The sequence below is a fragment of the Rousettus aegyptiacus genome, unplaced genomic scaffold (assembly GCF_014176215.1).
Source record: "Rousettus aegyptiacus isolate mRouAeg1 unplaced genomic scaffold, mRouAeg1.p scaffold_m13_p_6, whole genome shotgun sequence".
NCBI lineage: Eukaryota > Metazoa > Chordata > Mammalia > Chiroptera > Pteropodidae > Rousettus > Rousettus aegyptiacus.
This window is the reverse complement of record NW_023416309.1, coordinates 112527501-112542338: the sequence shown is the minus strand read 5'-3', so window position 1 is coordinate 112542338 and position 14838 is coordinate 112527501. Positions and strand designations below refer to the sequence as shown.

Below are 14838 nucleotides of genomic sequence, written 5' to 3'. Positions count from 1 at the left end.
GCCGTCCTCTTGTATCAACGTTATTATTGACTTGGAAGCCAACCAGGAGAGAGAGGGGGAGAGACAGACAGACAGACAGACCGACCAGGGGTGATTTTTTGGCTGGCTGGGTAGAAGCATTTAATGATTTCTTCGGCTCTCTGAGTGGCTTGGTTAATGGCAGTGCTCATTTGGAAAAATGCTTTTAATGGCTGCCCCCAAAGACCATGAGCAAACACATGGACTCTAAAGGACTAGGGGGCTCAATAGCCTTAGATCTCAAGTCAGGCAGGCTTTGACTCGAGACCAGTAACTTAAATTTCGCAACTTATTGAGACACTTTATTTTTTATTTTGGGGGGTAAATTTCTATTTTGAAATAGTTTCAGATTAAGAAAAGCTACAGGTAGTCTACGGTCATGTCACCCTGAACAAGCCCGATCCCGTCTGATCTCAGAAACTAAGCAGGGTCGGGCCTGGTTAGTACTTGGATGGGAGACCACCTAGGAAGACCAGGTGCTGTTGGCATAAAAAATAAAAAAATAAGGGATTGTAAGGTGACAAGGACCTTGCAATCTGTGAGGTCAACCAAGGGTTGCCTCGCCTAAAACATAATAAAAGTAAAAATAAAGAAAAGCTCCAGGAATTGCGCCAGGAACCCCCAGCACCCTTCACCAGACCCACTGCTCAGCTACACTTTCTGCTTCAGCAAAGACTCCTTCCCTTGAACACACTGTTTTTGTTTTTGTGTACTTTTTGAGAGTACGATGGAGACACTATGCCCCCTAATCTCTAAACACCTCCAGATGCTTCCGTGGACATTTTCCTAAGAATAAAGACATTTTCTTATGTAGCCAAGTCGGTAAGTTTACCACGGATAAAATGTTATTATCTAGTCCACAGTTCATATTTGTTACGGGCTGAATGTTTGTGTCCCCTGCCCCCCAGATTCGTACGTTTGACGTCCTAACCCCCAAGGTGATGGTGTTAGACAGTGGGGCCTTTGGGAGGTCACTGGGTTTAGACGAGGTGCTGAGGGTGAGGCCCCCAGGATGGGATCAGTGACCTTATAAAGAGAGAGCAGACAGCCTGCTTTCCACCTCTCTCTCTCCCTCCCTCCACCGTGTGGGGCCACAGTGAGAGGGGGCCTTCGTCAAGCCAGGAGGACGGTCCCCAGAACCCAGCCGCACTGGCACCCTGACCTCAGGCTTCCAGCCTCCGGAACTGCCAGAAAACACCTTCTGTTGCTCAGCCTCACCCCCACCCCCACCCCCGCCCCCGCCAGTGGGGTTTTGATTAGGCTAATACACTGTTCGAGTCCCACCAATTACCCGAACAATGTCCTTGGCTGCCTTTTGCTGGACCTGACCTAGGATCACAAGGTGCATTTAGTGGTCACGTCCCTTTCCTGTCCTTAGATCTGAAACAGTGTCTGTCTTTGCCTTTTTTTTTTTTTTTCTTTTTTAACCATAACGTTTGGAAGAATACCAGCCAGTTATCTTGTAGACTCTCCATCGGAATTTTTCTGACGTTGCTTCAGGATCAGACACAAATCTTGCCTTCTTGACGGGAACACCTCAGAAGCGACGTGTGCGCCAGGTGGCACACGCTGACGCTTTGTCCCCATGTTGGTGACGTTCGCTCCGACGCCGGAGTCCACTCTTTCCCTCCGTACTCGGTCCGGGATTTACGGGTCGGTTCTCGGAGACCGTGGACGTGTCCAGACCCTCGCGCCGACCTTCGCTAGCCGTTCCGCGTCCGTGGACGCGTTTTTCTAACTGCGGAGCACCATCGCCCCTCGTATTTGTCAGCCGACACCTGCTGCGAAGAAGAGCCTGCCCTGCGCCCTGTGCGCTGGTTTCGCGCGCTTCCCACGGCTCCGTGGCCGCGGGACGCTGTTCTGCGGGAGCCCGCACCTCTGCGCAGCGCGGACTCGGCGGGCGCCCGCCTCCTGCAAATCCCACGGCGTGAAAGGTCCCTTAGTGCAGGACCACGCACGCTCCCACAGACCGCGAAGCCGCGAGGTGACAAAGACGGGCGCGTCTTGGCCGACGGGCGGGCGGAGCCCAGGCGCCCGCTGCGGGCGGGGCCCCGAGCGGCGGCAGCGGTGCCGTCTGTCCGTCCGTCTTAGTGACACGGTCCCGCGCCGGGGCGGGGGCCCAGAGCCACGTCACAGACCCTCGAGCGAGGATGGCCTCCGACGGGGACGCGTGGGGCCAGTGGACAAAGAGCCGCACGACCAAGCTCAAGAGGACCTGGGACGGCCCCCGCGGGAAGGACCCGCCGACCCGGGGAGGCCGAGATGTGGGGGGCAGCGCGGCACGCGGCTGCCCGGCCCGGACCCGAAGGCGCAGGGCTCCGGGGGACCCCCCGCCCCCCCCAGAACGGGAAACCCCGATGACGTGCGCGCCCACTAACCGCCACGCCTTCAGGCTTCGGCTTCCTCGCCTGAGGACGACGACGGTGGACCGGCTGGGTCGTCGCCGCGGTCCCCGGCCCCGCGCTGAGATGCCGGAGTCCAGAGCACGACGCCGCTCGGCTGTGATCAGCGCAGAATCTCTGCGTAAAACGGAGAAGGGATTCGCCCCGACCAGGGAGCGGAGTCGCGATTCGCGCTGCCGCTAATGCCCTCCCCCTCCGGACACGCCGACAGCCCCTCCCCGGCCTGAGCGACACGTGTCCTACGCGCGCACCGCGCACGGACAGACAGAGGCGCGGGCGCAACCGAGCGCCACCGGGAGGCCGGCGCGCCGCCAGCCGCGCCCGCTCTCCCTTCCTGCACCGGGCACGGAGGGCCGGATCCCTGTCGCCCGGCACGAATGTGCTATGGAACGCTCATAAATTCCCTTGACACTCCGGTGACCTTCGCGGGGTGTGGAGGAGCCGCGTTTCACAGCGGAGCTGGAGCCATAAATATGCCGTCTGTGCGGTAAACACCGCGCAGACGCGGGCCCCGCGCGCCGTCTCCGTGCGCTTGCCGCCTCTCGGAGGAGATTTATCTACTGCCGCGGAACATTCTGGGCCCAAGGCAGGCAGCTGGCGGCGTCCGACCCAGCATCTCAGCATCTCGCTGTGTGCTGCTGCCTGTTCTCTGCTGCGCACACACACATGCACACACCCCTTCCCGTGATTATAAGCTGGGAGCAGGAAAGTCCCTGAGAAAATTACAATAAAACACATACCGCAATCCTGCCAGTCTTTTCCAGAAGGCGAGTTTTAGATTGACTTACGTTGAATTTATTTTTCTTTTTCCTCCTCTGATTTTATTTTATCCACCATAGTCACGTAGGTCTTACACGATTTTTAATTTTTTTCTAAATAAAATATGTGTTTCAAGGCAATAGTCTTCAGAGAAAGGGAGTCTGGAAGAGGCAGGACGTCCCCCCACTCTGGTGACTCCCCAGGTCCCAGCTGCAGGGCCAGCCGACCCGGCTAGCTGTTTCTTGGACGGGTAGACAGCCTACCTCAGAGGTGCGGATGGGCCACAGGGAGACCTGGAGGTTCTCAGCCAAGGGGCATGGTCAATGCAGTCACCATGTCATTTGGCCAGGAGGCATGTGATGGTTCTCAAAGTAATTTCGTGGGGCACCCTCCAAGGCGCCAGGTCTCGTCCAGCTGGGTAAACTGTCCAAACTCCCAGCTCGGTGTGGGTACAAAGAGCCAGACGGATGACTGGACCAACTCCTGTCCCTCGTCACCTCCCAGATATCAAATCCCAGCCCCTTAAGCCATAACCCTCCGTCCCCTGAGCGGAGGGCTTGACTTCGCCCCCTGCACCCGCCGGGGGTTAATAGAGGCTCCGTGACTGCCTCCTGCTCTTGTCCCCCCACCTCCCGATTTATTTATTTGTTTCAGCGATGGTAATTAAGGTCCTGACGGAAGGATTTAGCTGCCGGGGTTGTTTGTTCAATTTATCGATTAGCTGTTTCTCAAAAGCTCATTGCCACCTTGAGGCGAGGGACGCAGAACGGGGTCTCTGTGGTTTCTGAGGGCTTGGGCTGCCCCTGCTGATTGAGGCGGCCACAGCACATCCATCCTGTGGCGACTTCAGCCCTGCCCAAGGTCAGCGTTCACGCACCCAGGAGCCGAGGTCTGCACGTCTTCCCGTCAGCGGCCAGAGGCGGAAATAATTCTGAAAGCCAGGAGAGGGGGAAGCCGAGGGAGGACAGAAAGAAGGGGGAGAAATGGCTGGTGAAGGGGAGGGAGGCTCAGAGGAGAAACAGAAGGCGGGGCGAGAGCGCTTCTTCGGGGAGCACTCAGTGGACAAGCACGGGATGCCCCCCGCCCCCCAAACAAAGGCTACGAAGCAGGCTTTCCGCACCGAGGCCGGAGCGGCCGGACGGGTGAAAAGCCCAGGTTGGGAACAAGAACACGGTGTCCCCGCTTGGCCGTTGTCGGGGTTGCAGGTTTGGGCCATTTCTCACGGCTGCGTAGAGCTGGCCCATTGTTGTTCACATTTGCATTTCCCTCATGACACGTGACATGGAGCATCTTTCTTCATGGCGATTTGCAGTCTGCGTACGTCCTGTCCCCGTGGAGTCAGAATGCGCCGTTCCCCGGGGAAGCTCACCCAGGCTTCGGGGGCCAGGGGGCTCGCTGAGGTTTCATTACATAGACGTCCTTGAATGAATCTTTGGCCATGTGGTTGAACTTGGTCTCCGTTCCTTCCCTTAGAGCTCCGGCTAGTATCCCAAGGCTCCAAGCCCCATCCTAAGTCATCTCGTCAGCATTAACTCTCTAGGGCTCACAGTGAGTCACCTCATTAGCCAGAACACAGGTGCAGTCCCAGGGGCCCACCATGGATAACAAGGACACTCCGAACACACTGAAAATTCAAGGGTTCGGCTCGCTCCCAGGAAGCTGGGAGAAATACTAGCCAAATATACAACCTTATGGTTCGATAGTTTTACATTGTTGCAAAGGAAAGTTACAGACAAGGGAAGAAGGTTATGGATTTGAGTCGGGGACTCTGATTCAGCTTGATGTAGGTACACACAGCCACATCTAGAGACGTTTGCAGGTGTGTCTCTGCGTGCGTTCTACAAGCAGATCTAAGTTTTGTCCTATCTGATCCCAGACGGAACACGCAGCAGAAAGACGCACGTAAGCACCAGAGGGTGACACGGGTGTCTCCGGGTCAGGGAACCACAGCTCTTCCTGAAATACATCTGTGTTCAGTGTCGCCTATGCATGCCGAAATTTCTGCAATGAGGATACGTTTCTTTTAAAACCAGACTGGAACGTTTTCTGCTTTCTGGGTTTTTTTATATATATAAAATTAAGGTAACAACGACGCCTTTTTACCGTTCCGTCTCTGGGAAGAACTTGGACTGGGAAGTGCAGAGGACTGAATGGGGAGCTCATGTCTCTCTCTGACGTTTTAGCTACCAGTCTCTGTCTGTCTGTCCATCTGCCTCATTTTCACGCACACCCTTGCACACCCTCGCACACCCTCGCCCAGCAACGCCAGTGAAACACACAAACTTTAGGTCCCTGCCCAAACACGCTGGCACTCTTTCTCGAAGGAGACAACGGTCTGTTCTCAGTGCTTTTTGTAGGACGTTGGGACCGGCTTCCTCCAGGCTTCAAACGCAAATTCGGATGCATTTCCGGAGAGGATGGAAACCTGCCCCGGAGTGGCGCCCCCCTCCCTTGCCCACCCCAAGACCTCGTGTCCCTGCATCGGGACAGCCACCATCTCCGAGGACCTGCCTGAAGGGAAGTCCCCTCCCCATCAGATCATGTCTGTTTCCACCTCGCCCCGGTACCAAGCCCTGCTCCTTGGTGTTGCTAACGGTGATGTTTGCAGGCTCCGATCAGCCTCTCCTGGGAGCCACTTTGAGACCATGTCCCCTGGGGCATGACGGAGGCAGGACCATGCGCTGGCTCCTGGCCCATCCCTCTGGTGTCCCCGAGGACCTTCCTCTCCCCTCCCTGAGGCTCAAAGCTCTGCTGAACTTGAGTCTCTGAGAAGGTGACATATTTGAGGCCACAGTTACTTCCCACAGCTATTATTAAAAAAAAGGAAACAGAAACTAAGCCACAAATGACAATGCCCTCAGACAGCACCGTAGATGGGTAAGGGGTCGGGGGTGGGGGAGGCCTTGGTGCCGGGAGTGTGGGGGTGGGGCGGGGGGAGGACGGGGGAGGAAGGGAGGAAAGGTGCTCCTTCTTACTCAGGAGATCTCAGGCTCAAAGAACTGAGCTGCGGACAGGGACAGGTGTGTCCTGGAGGGCAGCTGTCCCTGCCGCCCGGCCCGCCCCCCCCAGGTGAGGGAGCATCAAAGCCAGGCCTCCGCCCTCGGCACCTCAGAGAAAGTGAGGGAGACGCGCATGTTTGTCAGCGAGACGGAGAGCATGACGTGAACCATGGCAAACACCGTAATGACTAATTTCAAACATTTATTACAATTCTTGGGAGACTTGAAAGCTGTCCCCGCTCTTGATTTTAATAAATGCAGTCTTGAAGCAGCCGCTTATCAAAGTGACACAAATTGTGTGGTAAATAGATTATGGCACAGCTGAAATACTGGAAAATGAGATCAGAAATGCTCCTTGTCTCCCGTTTAAAACTGCCCGCAATCCCTCAACCTGGGTCGCGGCAGCGGCGGGGAGAGGGAGGAGGGGCGGGGGAGGGAGAACTGGCACCCAGCGGGGCAGCTTTTCATCAGCTCCCAGCCCCGCCGGCCCCCGGGGGCGGGGGTAGGGTGGGGAGGGAGGCCGGGAACCGCCTCTGGTTGGAAGCAGATGCTGGGTAGGGGGCTCCGGGCCTGGGCCCTCCGGGGGAGGCCGTGATAAAGGATGCCCCCGCCCCATCCTTTATCTCCAGCTCCTGGCGACGCTGCTCCAGAGGTCGGAGGCGCTGGGCTCTGCCTCTCGGCTCTGCTTCCCCCCACACTCCCAGCACCTGCGACATGCCGGCTGGGCAGGCACAGGTGGGCAAGGCAGCGCCCTCAAAGGTCCAGAGCAGGAGGCCGGTATGCATGCGGTGAAGCGAGATGACCAGCCTGGGCCTGCGGGACAACAGGCGATTCAGGGGCAGCTGTCCCCTGCTTGGCCGCAGCTGACCCAGCACCTCAGGATGGGTGTTACCTGCCCAGGGGGCCTGAGAGCTTGGGCCAGGACCCCGGCTGGCCCCGGATTCCAGGCGTCCACGGCCAGGCAGCCTCGCTCTCCCTCAGAGGGCGGAATGACCAGGACGAACCCTGCGCCGCCTCCGTGAGAGTGAGGGAGTGGGTGACACCTTTCGTCTGCCTCGACCGCTGACCTCCAGGGCTCACCCGCCCCAGATGGCGCTGACCCCAGTGTGCGACTCAGAGCAGCCCTGGGGGCTGTCACATGGCACACAGTCAAGTGTGAATGGATTCGCTTTGGGGGGACACAGACGCCCCCTCGCCCGTGGGCATGGCTGCTTCAGGCCGGGCTCCAGCGTGCCTTCCAGAAGCCTCTGTGTGGGAACCGCAGAATCCACGGTCTGGAACCGCGTCGGTCACTAACTGCCGGGATGAGCAGCCGGCTGTATGTCGGTGCCAATCGATTCGTATTCAAAACGCACCACGTGGTTATCGCTGTGTAAGCCTCGTGCTCGAGGCGGCCTCCTTCCTGCCCCGGCCTGGGTGACATTGTCCCCTTTGCAGCAACCACCCCCAGAAAGGGCGACGGGGCCACTGGGGGTCTGTCAGCTGGCCACGCTACGATCCGCGGGGCTAAGTCTTAACTGGGCCTCCGAGCAGCACCTCCTCCTGGGTCTGGGATGTGGGGACAAGGGGGTGAGCGCCCAGTCTCCCGGTTCTCTCCCCTGTGCACGCAGCCGGCCTGGGACACAGGAGGCCTCTCGTGCTCTGTTCGCTGACGGGGAACAGGGGGCCTGATGGCTGGGGAGAATTTCCTGTCTTTTCTATTTTTTTTTTTAAATAGGCATTAACTTAAGAAATTAAACAGTTTATATACTTAAACCCAAGTTAATAGATATTAAATTTTATTATTTATTAAGTATTAATAATTCATTACGATTTTCAAATTAATCATCAGACCTCTAACAAATTAAATTTAAATAATTAAGTCTATTATTGGTGGAGAGAGATTGCCGGGATGAGGGTGAAGAAAATGTGTTCCAGAAATTATTATCGTTACTTTTTCAGTCAAAGGGGAGCGAGGTCTTATCTCCATGTTATTGCGGCGCGAGGAAGACTCGGGACGCGGAGGGATTTGACCCGAAGCACACTGCCGATGGCCGCTGAGCTGGGCCCCGACCCTGCCTCGTTCAGGGCCTGCATCCGGCCCGGTGCTTGGGGTGCAGGTAACATGGCTACGTTTCCTGATACGAGGGCAGGATGATCTGTCAGCTAGAGGAGAGATAGGATGCAAAATATGTTAATTTTATTGGAGGGCAGGATATGAGGAAATGGGGTGCTACTTGGGAAGGGAAGACCCAGGCGGGGTGTCTTCCCAGGGGAAGAATGGGGGGTACTGAACTGCCGAGGCGAACAGGGCAGGGAGACCTCGGGAAGGGCAGGGAACTGCCCACACTCCTCTGAGCCTGTGGTGGTAGGAAGGGTGCCCCCCCAATTATGGCCACGCCCTAATCCCCTCCCACCCTGACCTTTTGACTGTGACCTTATCGGCAGCTGTAATTAAGTCAAGGATCTCAGAGAGATCATCTCTGATTATCTGGGTGGGTCCTAGATCTGGTGACAGCGGCCTAATAAGAAACTCCCCCTTCCCAAGGACGGTCCTCCAGGTGGAGGAGCTCCTGCCTGGAAGAAATGAGAGAGCCGCGGGAAAGGCCTCATCCGTGCGATGCAGCGGCCCGGACCGCCCCCTCCCCTGGCCATTCCCAGCTCCTCGGACGCGCCCCCTCCCCTGGCCGCTCCCAGCTCGGTCCTTGCCTTTGCCGCCCGCCGGTGTGTATGTGGGAAGCCCAAGGCTTCTTTCTCACTCGGTCCGCATTAGAGGCCAGGCTGGGCAGAGCCTGGGAAGACGCCGGCATCGTGATGGAGAGGCTCACGTGGGCTCGTCACCATGGCGACCTGCTGGCTGAGCAGAGAGGCAGAGGGGCCAAGGCCGAGGGTCTGCGTTCCTGGCACTGTGGCGGCAGCTGCTGACCGGCCACCGCTGGGGAACCTCTTGGCGGGCCCCACGGGAGGGGCTGCCCTGCCCGCCTGGCTCAGCTTGGGTCTGGTTCTGCCCCCGACTGGCTCGACTTACACAACCTCTCAAGGTCAGGATCAACTAGCAGAAGGAAATGCAGGTTCTAAGATGACTTGAGCCCCCCCAAGAGGCATAGGGGTTCCCCTGGCAGGCTCTGGAACAGCCCCACCCCCAACAAGGAAGAGGGGCACAGAGAAGCCAGAGACAGGATCCCCGTCCCTCGCCCTGGCATTTCCTGACCGGCTCCCTGTGGCTGAGGCTGAGCCCGCACACCTCCGCCTCTTCACCTGAGCGCTGCCTGGTCCAGCGCCCCTGCGTTGCGAACCCCCAGGAGCAATTCCAACCAGCGAAGCTCAGGTGAGCTCCCTGCCTGGGAATGACATCGGGGCGCCCAAAGGGTGACGGACACACCGTGAGGTCGCAGAGGTTGCATCCGGGACCCTCCCAGGCCGCACCCTGCATGGCTGGTTCTGGTTTGTGGCCTTCGTAGTAAACTGGTAACCGTGAGTGGAGCACTTTCCTGAGTCCCGTGAGTTTTTCTAGGTGAATTAGGAACCTGAGGGGATACACCTCCAGTTTAACCCCAGGCAGTCCGTGTCATAATTGCATCGCCGATGTCCTCACAGAGAACCTGGTGACTGCGCCACGGGGACAAAGTCGCACAGAGGCGGGGATGGGGGCATTGGAGGGGACACTCTGCTTTCTCCCTGTTGGCCCCGACAGAAAGTCTTCCTTGCTGAAAGCAAAGCGCCAGTCCAGTTGCCAAGGGGAAGATGGCAAGAACGGTGAACCTCGAAGCCCGCAGGCTGCTGCCCAGTCTTTAGGGGAAACTATTCCCGAACGTTGCCCCTCTCAGGGTCAGATGCTGAGCCCCAGGGCGAGGCGACATTACTGCCACCTTATCCACCTCCGGGCGGTTTGTCAGTCAAGGGGAATTTATTGAGCAAGGGCCACCGTCCTGGCCCTCTTCCCAGGGTTTGGGGAGGGGGGCGGGGCGGAGTGGGTGGCGGGTCCTCCTGCTGGACAGACCACAGTGCATGCAGCGGGTAGTGGGAAACGCTTTCGTGCTGTTTGCAGGGGTAGCTGGAGGCACGGAAGGCTGGTCCCAGTGAAGTCATGGGGAAGGTGTCCCAGGCCACCAGGTGGGGCCGGGTGAATAATGAATGAACGGGACCAATGAGGAGGTCAGACAGAGGCAGGCTGCGGATGGCCTTGGGAGGGAGGGGTGGCTCGGGCAAGGCCCCCCTGGGAGGGCGCGGACCCCCGCCCTTGCCTGGGGTCTGGGAGCACCAGGAATGGAGGTCCTTACACTGGCTCTCAGAACAGCCCTGGGTCGGGGTACCCCCCCATTAAACAGAGGGGGAGACTGCAGCCCAGGGAGGTTAGAGAGAGGGGGACCCTCAGGCTGGGCCGCTCAGGAAGACAGGCTCTTCCTCTTCCGCCTGTGACAGAGGCCGCCCCGCCGGTCACAATGCCTGAAGGGTGGACCATCACTTGGAGCAGAAGGCAGGACTTGTCTTAGCAGCTCCTCCTGGGAGAGATATTGGGGTCCGGACATCTTTCCCCTGCAAGTCAAGCCGCAGGAGAGGCAGCCAAGTTCTGGAAGTCAGACGCCGGGGGGAGGAAATCCGAAATTACCACGAGACCGCAGGTGTCTGGCTCTCTCCAGCCCAGGCCACAGCCAGCCACAGCCTCCTGTCCCCCAGGGGGGGCGGCAAGCCTCCTCGGTTTGGGGGTGAACTCGGCACCTCCTGGGGCTGCTACATCCCCCTCAGCCCGAACCCAGCATGAACACGGTGCTGGCCCAAGGGGGCTCACCATGGGAAAAGAGGGGAAAGCAACTTAAGACCTTTTTGGACCTCAAATTGCTCTTACAAAACAACATTTTTAGGAGTTAAGCAATTAATCCAAACACACATGGATTCAATTTCCATGAAATAAACATGGCTTAGAAACTAAGGGAGAACAATGCTCAGGGACAAATCCCCTGCGAGTTCTGTGAGCACGTGGGCAGAACAGACGGGGTGACCACACTGCCCCCCAGGCACCGGAGCCCCCCCGCATGACCGCTACGCCGTGCCAGGGTGTGAGAAGGAAGAGCTCCTTTTTAAAGGGGGCGGGCAGGGGCCCAGGCTCTTGCTTTCCTGTGGACCGTCTCGGGGGCCAAAAGCACATGAACAAGGAAATGAAACAAAGCCCCCTCCCCCGCTACTGGGTCACACGCTTTCATCCTCCGCTTCTCCTCGAGGCGAAGGAAGGGGGTTCCGGGCAAACGACCGCTTCCCCTCGCAAAGTTTTACGACTTGGCCTCAACTATCCACTCGGGAGACAAAGTTTTAATAGAATTATGCGGAGACCTTTAATTGACCTCCCCAAACAAAGGAAATTAAACGCAAGACAATGTTTATATAAAACTTCTAAAGTCGCGAATGGGAAACAAGCCATCGGCTCCAAGGGCAGAAGGAAATGAGAATTTTGAGCTCTGCCCTCCTCAGGGTCGCAGGTTGCGGTGAGGGGAAGGAGGGCGGGGCGGGGTGCACGCCAGGCTGGGCCACTCACTGGCCTGTGTCCTTGAGCAAACACGTCACTTAGTTCCCATCTGGAAGGCTGGGGAGGAGAGGTGAAATAATACTGAGTTTGGAAAGCTAACGGCAGATGAAAGAATCCTATTCTGGAACCATCGCGAAGCACCGGCCAACGTTCGCGATGGCCGCCTGCCGCGGGGTGCAGCCCGCACGCTGCCGGCGCCCCCATGATGACAGCCCCGTGTTTCACTTGGCATCTCTACGACTCGGCCCCTTCTTCCTACCTCATCATCTTCTCGCACCAACATCTTTCCCTCCGGTTGAGAAAAGAAGCTAAGAGTCTTCACAGCTGGGGAGGACGGGCCCCCAGGCCTGGGAAGGTCGGGGTCCAAGGCCGCAGCACCCCCTTTCATGAGCTAAACCTACCAGGAGCAAACCGCATGCCCCCCACGTGTTATCTGCACGACGTCCAGACTCGCATATCCAGCTACGTCCTCGACAGGGTCACTGGGTGGCCTGGTGGCACTTTGACTCAACACTCCCAGATGCCTCCGTTCCCACGCTGCAGCCTGCTCCACCACGGGCCCCCGTCAGCCCCAGCCTCCCACCCGCTCCAGCCGAAGGACTCGGGCTGCTTCTTGTCCCCTCTCTGTCCCCCAAACCCACATCCTGCCGGCTCCGCCTGTCAAACACACCCCAGGTCCAGCCCTTCCCACCCTAACGCCCCCCACCCCACCTCCAATGCCCTGGGGTAATCACCATCTCGCACCCGGGTTCCTGCAGGAGCCTCCTGCACGCCTCCTTGCTCCTGTCGGCGACTCCCATCGACCATTCTTCAATGTGGCACCCAGAGTTTTGACGGGGAATCAATCAGTCCACACCTGCCCACCCACCCCAAGAGAAGCCGCGGACCTCACCCCCCAGGACCTGCTCCTGAGAACCCAGCCCAAGTCATGCCTCCCAGGGCCATGGACGTTAGATCCGGGATGCAGATGCGTCAGGCACTGTGCGTCTTCACCGGCTGGACCGCCTGGCGTTCCAAGGAAGCGACATCATCGCACCCATTTAGAAGATGAGAAAACTGAGGCTCTTGGTCACAAGGTCCAAAGGGCAGCACCACTTGGTTCCAGGACTGTCCACGGAAACCAAATCCGTGGACGCTCAAGTCCTTTACAGCACAGTATTTGCACATAACCTACACACATCTTCTCATTAACTTTAAATCATCTCTAGATTACCGATAATACCTAATACAATGTAAACGCTATGTGAACAGTTGTTACAATGTATTATTTAGGGACTAATAACAAGGGAAAAAAGTCTATACACGTTCTATGCAGACAAAACCAGGCAACCATCGTAGACCTAATGACAAAGTACACGTGAGCAGCAGCATAACATTTTTTAAGAAATATTTTTAACTTGCCGTTGGTTGAAGTGGCTGAAGAGGAACCTGTGGTCACAGAGGACCGAGTGACACTGTTTTCCCGACCCGACCCTATGTTATGCTCCCTATAAAAAGCAGCAGCTACGAAATGCCGGCCTATTTATCAGCGTTTCTGATCATAAACGAGCGTGCTTAGTACTGCCCGACCAACACGTTCTAAACCCTTTAGGTATTCCCCGTCTGCACGAAGCGACTTAAAACTGCGCCCATCCCATCCCTGAAGAATTTGCTACGTGAGAAGAAAAAAAAAAAAAATCCTCCCAACATATTTTTAACTGATCACTTGCTTGTGCCTGTTTGGTGAGATTTATTCTCTCATTAATCACTGCCCTCCCTTCATTCACGTTAAATATAAAATTGATTAGGAAAGATCCCCATCATGGTTAAAAAAAAATAATTAGCCGCTACATCATGCAGCCCACGGTACAACAGGAAGGAGCGATTCAATTAGGAATATTAAAACCCCATTAATCCGCGCTCGGTTTAAGCCCTGCTTGTTCTCATGGTGGCGTTTATTATTTCTGACACTGAAAGATATTTGAATTACCAGCTGCAACAAGGTCACTCGCTGAAAGATGTCGGGTCAGCCATTAGTCAAAGGCGGCAGAGGCGACCAGAAGTGAGGGTGGCTCGTGCGTCAAGGGGTCCCTTCCTCACGGATGCATCGCAATGTCTCAGATGTCATTTGGAAAATTGGACAGCACCCCACCTCTAGACTGGCCTGGGAGACAGGTGCACTCAGGGCTTCGGTGCATGCCCACTGTCCATCAGTCTCTGCAGGTCACCTGTGACTTTGGGGACCTCTGAGGTATCCTCTGCCCCAGCCCCGCCAGGCGGGCACCCCCAGTCAGTGGGGGCTCAGGAGCCGTGCTAGAATGGCAAACATCGCCCGGTGGATGCTTGTCCACACCCATCCCGTGCTGAGCGACCTCTGTCTTTGATCCCATTCAGTCCCTCAGTGGCCAACGAGGTGGCCAGCTCTGTCGCCTCAGTTCGGAGACTCACTAAAGTCACACAGGTGGCAAGTGGCAGAGCCGGCATTCACTCCGCCGTCTGTTGGGCTCCAAAGGGGACACTCCGAGCCACTCTCTAGATGCCTCTGCAGCCTCACGGAGACGAGTCCACGGGGTCCCCTTGCAGGATGCAGCAGTGCGAAGGCGCACAGGTGTGGTCTGGGGAACCGCCCCTACCTTTCCCTGTTTAATGGTTAGGTCAACAGCAGTCGCAAAGCGCTCTGCTGCGAAGCGTCAGAGCCAGCTTCTCCCGGGAGCCTGGCCGAGGTCCCGCACTGCTGTCCCCTGGAGTTCTGGGGACGAATCACCGCCAAGGGGGGACGCTCTTCTCGCTTCCTCAGCTTTCTTTAGAGTAACACTTGAGCCGATCCTCTGCCAGCCGTGTCTGAATTTATTTCTTCTCTGTCTTTAATACCGCTTGCTGCTCTGTCAAAGAACCCAGATGACCCCAAATCCATTCGTTCCTCTGGCCCCAGAGGGAGGAGCAGAGAAGGTCACGCTGCCGTCAGTGGCCTCATTTGTGTTTCCCACACTCGTGCCCTAACTCCTGGGCCTGCACTGTCTTGGGGTCCACGCTTGGGGTGCTCCTGGGGGATTGGACCAGACCAGGAAGATGTCTCTGCAGAACAGCTGGAAGTGGCTACATCAGAAGGGCAAAGGAGAGGGTGCTGGAGAGGGGTGCCGGAGTCCCCAGGGTGGGGCGGCGTCCATGTAGGGACTGAACG

General features: G+C 57.2%; 1 pseudogene; it reads left to right on the top strand.

Annotated features, from left to right (window-relative positions):
• Positions 1-387: 387 nt before the first annotated feature.
• Positions 388-506, top strand: LOC118604162 (annotated as a pseudogene).
• The last annotated feature ends 14332 nt before the right edge of the window (positions 507-14838 follow it).